This window comes from Neopelma chrysocephalum, unplaced genomic scaffold (genome assembly GCF_003984885.1).
Source record: "Neopelma chrysocephalum unplaced genomic scaffold, ASM398488v2 Primary Assembly neopelma1_69, whole genome shotgun sequence".
In the NCBI taxonomy this organism is placed as follows: Eukaryota; Metazoa; Chordata; class Aves; order Passeriformes; family Pipridae; genus Neopelma; species Neopelma chrysocephalum.
In genome coordinates, this window is record NW_020897729.1 from 5,189,913 (window position 1) to 5,196,740 (window position 6,828).

At 39.9% G+C, this 6,828-nt stretch overlaps 1 protein-coding gene across 3 annotated transcripts in view; it reads right to left on the reverse strand.

Annotated features, from left to right (window-relative positions):
- The window catches only part of PIK3CA (phosphatidylinositol-4,5-bisphosphate 3-kinase catalytic subunit alpha), a 34,970-nt gene that overhangs the window by 23,236 nt on the left and 4,906 nt on the right, over window positions 1-6,828 (reverse strand). The window contains exon 1 of one of the 3 annotated variants that reach the window (XM_027685445.1): window positions 1,990-2,148. The exons of the other annotated variants lie outside the window; for them this stretch is intronic. The gene's annotated coding sequence lies outside the window, so the exon portion shown is untranslated. Of the gene's footprint in view, window positions 1-1,989; window positions 2,149-6,828 lie in introns of those variants that run through there. 3 annotated transcript variants of the gene reach the window in all.

A 6,828-nucleotide genomic window follows, 5' to 3' on the forward strand; every position in this document is an offset into this window, starting at 1 on the left:
TTCCTGGAACAAGAACAACACTTTTCAGAATGCAAGAGACATTTCAAACTTCCTAAATGCCAGAATGTTTTACCCTTATCTTCAGAAACATCAGAAACTTCAAAATATGAAGAAAACTGGGCAGAGCTGCCTGTCTAATTTTGCTGCTGTCCAAACCTGCTGTGTGGTGACAGTAAGACTGCCCCACACTACATATTTTCAGTGCTGTCCTTTTGTTCTTCCTGCTTGCCAAGCTGGCACTTTTCCAAATCCAGGAAGACTGGTACAAAGATGTCTGAAACTGTCCTCCATGAAAACATCATTACACACAGATTTAAAGGGTAGAAACACTGCTTTGTTTAGAATAGAAAACAGAAGATGTTGCATTGCAGTCGAGTCTCATTTCTTATGCTTTACTTTCATCCTTATTTCCCAGAAAACACGCGGATACACGGAATTGCTTATCTGATCACAAACAGCAGCTCAAGGGAAGCAAAACAGAAGGGTTTAACACTGTCAAAAACATTTTAGCAATTAGTTTCCCTCTGAAACAGGCAAATAGTTCCAAACACTACCAATTTTATTTGTAGCTACCTACTTCTTCCCACGTTCAAAAACAGGGCCACATACATTTGCCTTGCTCTAGAAGGAGCTAAAATTATTGGTAGCATCTGTAGAATTATAGTATAGCAGAAATACAAGATCATTCTTTCCTGTGAATGTAAAACCTCACTGGAAATTAGTGAAAAGCACTTTCAGTCAAGTTAGATACAAGAGCATGGGGCAACTACGTTTCAGAGCTGTTTTCTTTGAAGTTATCTTATGTCCAGTTTTTTTTTTTAATTTCAGAATACAATATTCTTGTAGTGACTTTCAGATACCACGAATAAAATTAATGGTGAGGTCATCCTGAAAAAAAAAGAACTCACTATAAAGTATTGCCCAAGAGGTAATATGTGTTTTATGTTACTGAATAAAACAAAGGATCAAACAGCTGTAATAAAACCGAGATGAAGAGTTTAAAAAGGTTTACTATTGCTGGAATATTTCTTTTTCCTCTCCAAGAAAATCAAAAGAGCTTTGTGAATTCTTATTTTCAAATCCCCTTGCTCACCCTCCCCCACCCATGCAGGCATAGTGTTTATAGCTTCACTCAGTGTCTGGGAGCCACGAAAACAGGATCACGAGAAAGAAACATTCACAAGTTGCTGGTGACCTCTACAATTCCCACTACGACTGTGCTTTTCCCCTAGGGATCCCATGACATACCAAAGGCAGAATGTCTGTCCTAGAACATTTTCTTCCAGTTAAAGGCAGAATTAAACAAAGGAAAGCCTGGAATTAAATCTCCCTTTTTAGTCTGAAATCATTCAGTAATTCCATTTCTAGATCCACCTCAAAGGGCAGGACTTTGTTATTTATAGAGGACTAATAGTCATAAAGCACAACAAAGAATTAGAAAAGCAAGGCATCTTCTCTTTACACTTCACATATCTGCTTACTCATTACTTCAGCAATTAGCTTGGCTTGCTGTGTAGCAGGATGAGAATTTCTCTCCCACCTGGCTCTGGTCTGGTTGGAGCTGTTCCTCCACAGCGAGGTGTGAGCTCTGGAGCTCAGTGAGCACCACACAAACTCTTTCAAGCTCTTCAAATAAAAAGCCTTAAAGTTTGGCAACAAAATCAGAGCAACGTGCCACTTTGTACCCGTAAAAATAAGGTTTTCCTTTGATTACATGTTTTTCTTTAACACTCCATTTCATACGGCTGATAAACATTGTTTTATGTGAACACGAGCAGAAAGAACACGAAGAAAAAGCACACCACGAACCATACTCTGCTCCTTGCTACAAATATTAAAGAGTTCAATGTCAGCTTTTGCAGGCAGTTCTGCTTTTGGAAATTAGTGCAAAACGATGTAAACAAAAGATTACTCTAGAATGTAATTCATTAAGCTAGATTTGAGAAGTAACAAATGCCGAACACATAACTAAAAATATAAAAAGTCCACCTTAAATAACGCTGTTTAGTTTTCTTTCCATGTTTCTTCCCATCCTCCCACCTTCCTGGGATATTTGGACCGCAGACAGTAAACAGGATCTTTAAAAACAGGAAGTGCTGGCACACAGACAAGGAACCAGAGCAGAGTTAATCCAGGTGTTCTGCACTCTGGCCGAGTCCGACTCTCCACGCGACGGGAGCAGCTGTGGAGCAGACCTGGGATAGAGCCTTCCCCAGTGCTGACCTCCCCGGGGCACGTCACCTCGGCTTTTAGAAGTAACTCCCTCTGCTGCGGCAAGATAAACCTCCAGTTGCATTGAGGAAGAGGAAAGATTTCCTCTCCCACTGTCCATACCCAGAAGGGCAGGGAAAGAACGGCAATAAAACTCCGGAGGTGCCGCAGACCTCACACAGACCCCATTTGCCTCTCTAACACAAGCAACAGCATCAAGACTGTTCAATCCACAATATTCACCTGACCAGCTCCTCTGATGGAAGGCACAAAGAGCACTGTGTGTTCCTCAGAAAATGTGACTGAGATTAGGCCCACTCCTGTTTACTAATTTACAATCATCTGTACACAAAAAATTCACTCTGTGAGCCCTTTCTTTACTAAGACACAGCTGAGAAAGACATCAGACTCACACTGACTTACAGTATCTTGTGTACTTCCCATGTAACGTTTCTTAGGATGGAATCTGGCAGCAACTTTAAATTGAGATAATGCCTTTCTGCTATACTAAGTTACTCCAGACCCTGAAAGCAACTAATGTGTAAAAACAAAAAACTTCCATATGGACCTACTGAATTCAGTTAGCAGAAATAATTATCTTTTATTTACTGGCAAACAGAGGATGGGATGCAACTTCATTCTTGTTAGGACATTTGTAAGGAACAATTGCCTCGGCAAAAGCTGTGGAAGTAGGTTGTTTTATTTTTCTCTTTGTTTGAGCTCCTAAACTGAAAAACAGACACAATACTTTCTCCATTGAGCTATTTCTTAGCTCCCTTTTCAAAACCATTTGTTGAGAGAAGGAAGTTTGCGGCAGAGTTAACACAAAGACACAGCCTCTGTAATGAAAAAAAAATTCAATTCTGCAGCTAAAAACACTAGTCCTATAAACAGTTGAAATTCAGACAGTTCTTAGCAAACTATCCAATACAAAGACACATGGAATAAGATAGCAGGCAAACAAATCCAGTTCCTTGCAAACCCTGCCCTGTAGAAGCCACACGAGCTGTAACCGCAACTGGAAAACCCCACGGCTTTTCAAGATTCAGTTGGAAACACTGAAGTCCTACTCCATAGTAAACTTGTTTGTGATACAGAGTCAATGGTGATTAACTAAATATTTATTTAGCAGTAGATGATAACTCTGCTGAAAAGTAAGCAGCAAGTTTTCCATAGAATACTATCAACAGAGCTTTATTTACGCCAGCAACAGACTGAGACTGTCCTGCCTACCCCCCACACCGAGTGGGGAGACTATTCAGCTGCAAAGCATTTGGCATCCTAATTGCTCCCATCAGGCTTCATCTCCCTAAAGGTCAGAGATCCCACAGGTGTATTGCACCTAAGCACAAAGGAAAACTGGGCCTTCTGCGTGACACAACACTGGAGACTGAATTTCTGATTTTGTAACAGTATCTGACTTCATCGTATAAGTTACAAAGAAACTAAAGTTTCTCTGAAACCTTAAGGAGTGTTAATTCCTGTTCTAGCTGTTGACCCTGGTAGAACAGCCCTTTTCTCCACATTTACAGGTTGGATGCCACCATCGTGATGCTCGAGACACTAATGCATTTATATTTGTGTTCAGCAAGTGCAAACAAACATGATTCATTGTCATTAGGTCCTGCATGCTTCAGCCTGAAGTACAAAACCAGCTCTGGTGAACTGTGACATGGGTTCTTCAGCATCTTCATCCAAATGTTTATCATTCCTGTACACGCCTGTTGGAAGCACCTGATATGATTCGATGTTAAAGTCCTCTGCCCAAATTAAGATGCAAATGAGACCAAGAGCGGATTCAACAACACTGACTTTGTTATATTAAGTGTATGGGAGAAAGAGAGAGAGTGGGAGAAAGAGAGAGGGAGAAGACAAGAAAGTACAAGCAGAAGAAAGTCACCACTGAGGATCCAGTGGTATCCCATTGGTCCTTCAGTGCTCGTGCTGGTGGGATCCCACCTGGTTCACTCCAAGTCACTATTATACCATCCCTCGTTAGTGGGAGTGGTTTTCAGTTCCTCGTTAGTGTGAGAGGCGAGACCAGCGTGGTCTCACCACTGCACATCCTCAGGTCTTAACTGGGTGGTTGTTGGGGGTCTACTCTGGGCATCCCACGAGGCAAATACCCCCCCAAATCAAGTGTCCTATCTGTGTCCCCACTTCTCACACTCGTTCCATAACACACCGCAGTGGAGCAGTGCTGTGAAAAGCGTCAGGTTGGGTCCTGCCTCTGAAAGGCCAGAACCGAAACTGTTCCTTTTTGTGGCTTATGCAGAGGCACCCAGGGTGTTTCTGCAACAAGTTTCACCACTGAGCTCCATATTTAAGGCATATACTGCAAATGTTATTAACCCTTTCCTTACAGCATTTCCTTGCAAACCACACAAAAGCATGATTCATGTGTAGGGCTACTGAGTCATTAAGCTGCTCGCAGTGCATCTCTTTTTCCTCCACTTCAAGCTGTAACCCAAATTGTTTCTGTAACAAGGTCAGGGTACCAGCAATTTGTATTTAATACGTCTAAAACACATGGCTAATGTTTGCATAAATAGATAATGTTAGTAGTTAACATGAACTTTCCAAAGAAGTGACATAAGCTCATAGCTATTTAGGCAGAGACTATCAGCCACATCTCCGCAATGGTTTAAAGATTTCCCAGCTTCCCAGTTTGGAAAGTCACTTTCATATCCACATTAAACGCTTCGAGACTAAGGCACATGCAACCTCCTACTACAGTCAGAGCTCTGTAAGAGGGATGCGTTACACAGAAACTTTTTAAAAAGCCCAAAAGATATGGCAATAGTCAGTCACTGCTATTAAGAGAACTTTACACATCTGCACAAACAAGGAAGTATTTTTTTAATACATGGATAGTTCATTGGAAACATTTTGTTAATGTTTTTGTAGGTGTGTGTATATTCAAAAAAACTGAAAGCAGTTTTCAGACTGGTGAAGTTTAACACTGGAACAGAAGAGAAGATCACAAAAGCTTAAGTGTTTTGGATTTAATTTTCACCCATTAAAAAAACACCAATTAGGGAAAGGCAACTATCTTGCAAATCATCTTTTTTGTTGTTTAAATAAATAACTTGCTCACATATCAGGACAACAAGAGATTGGAATCTATAATTATGGTTACACTTCTCTTATCACTATAAAGTTGTTTGCAATACTCTCCTATCTGTTGATATAACAATGAAAAGCTTGGAAAAGAGGTGATGAAAGAAGAGTTGGAGAGCTGGATTGCAAAACAATTTGACAATGTATTTAAGAAGAGTTTCTATAGCCAGGAATAGGTTTTGATATCCTACTTTTTGTGTATCAGCTCCCCTGTTTTACTGCTCGTTGGCTTCCATTTCCAGTTTTCATCTTTATCTCTCAGTGGTAGTTATGCCATCGCTCCCCAACACGTCAAAACATTCCAGCTTGGAGGTATCTGAGATCAAGGGAGTGCTGCTGAGCAGTGATAACTTTATCCTCCATTTCACAGCAAGTTGGAGAGGAAGGCAAGTTATTAGTATTTTACTAACCACAACCATGGTAAGAAGACAAACACGAGAAAAAACATTAAACTTCACTTCCTCAAATAAAATGTTCAAGTCGATTGAAGCCCGTTCTTTTAGCCGGCAAACACTTATCCAAAAATTCACGTAACTGGTTAAGTTTATCATCTACAATGACAGCACTATAATCTCACATATTGCTATTTTACACCAAAGTACAGATGTGATTTATTATAAATCAATCTTTGAAACAAACTTTCTAGACTAAGAGTAGCACTCACAGGCACATCCTCAATTACACACCACAATCAAGACTAAGATGTCTGGTTGTCACTTAAAAATTAGCTCTTTTACCTAGACACTAGTGGCTTTTTTGGGACAAGTGCTCTTCTACAGCTTAGCATCAAAACTGAAGATTTCAGAGGTGACAGCATGAAACTGAAAGAAGATAAAATACAATATATTAATCACTTTCCTCCCACCAGTGGAGACTGCCTTGATTAACTGGTAAGTGGAACTGGTTGTTCAACATCCACAAAGGCAGAAGAGCAATTTTCAGTTTTATTAGTATCACTTCTACTTTTATAATCCAGTTGAAAGATTTCCTGATTATTCTGTTGAGAGCTGGGAATGTAAATACAAAAATGAAAAATAAGTGGTATGTTTTATAAACTAAGCAGTTTAATGATACCACAAGCATATTTTAGGGTATTTGGAATGATAGTTTTGACTTCCCTTTACCCAGAGGAAGTCAGCCCTGTATAGAAACTTCTTCTTATGTCAGCACTATTAACTTTCAAACTATGCCTGTAGTCAAGAGGCAAGTTAGTTTTTCCAGCTTTAATAAAAAATAACTTAATGGCACAAGCAGCAAAGTTGGATCCCATCACAGAAAACATATTTATTGAGTTTGAGAAAGAAACAAATCATCTCCACTGTGCTTGCTTGGTAATCAAGTCTTTACCTTCTGCTCATTCTCCCTTTTCTGTGCCTGTATTTTCAAGCACTCTGTGTTTAGTTTACCAACATCATTGCAGAGATCAGTCTCCTAACTTTTCCAGCAAGTCAGATGTCAAAGTCCCAAGGTACAGAAAATTTTGTTCTATTAGACTCA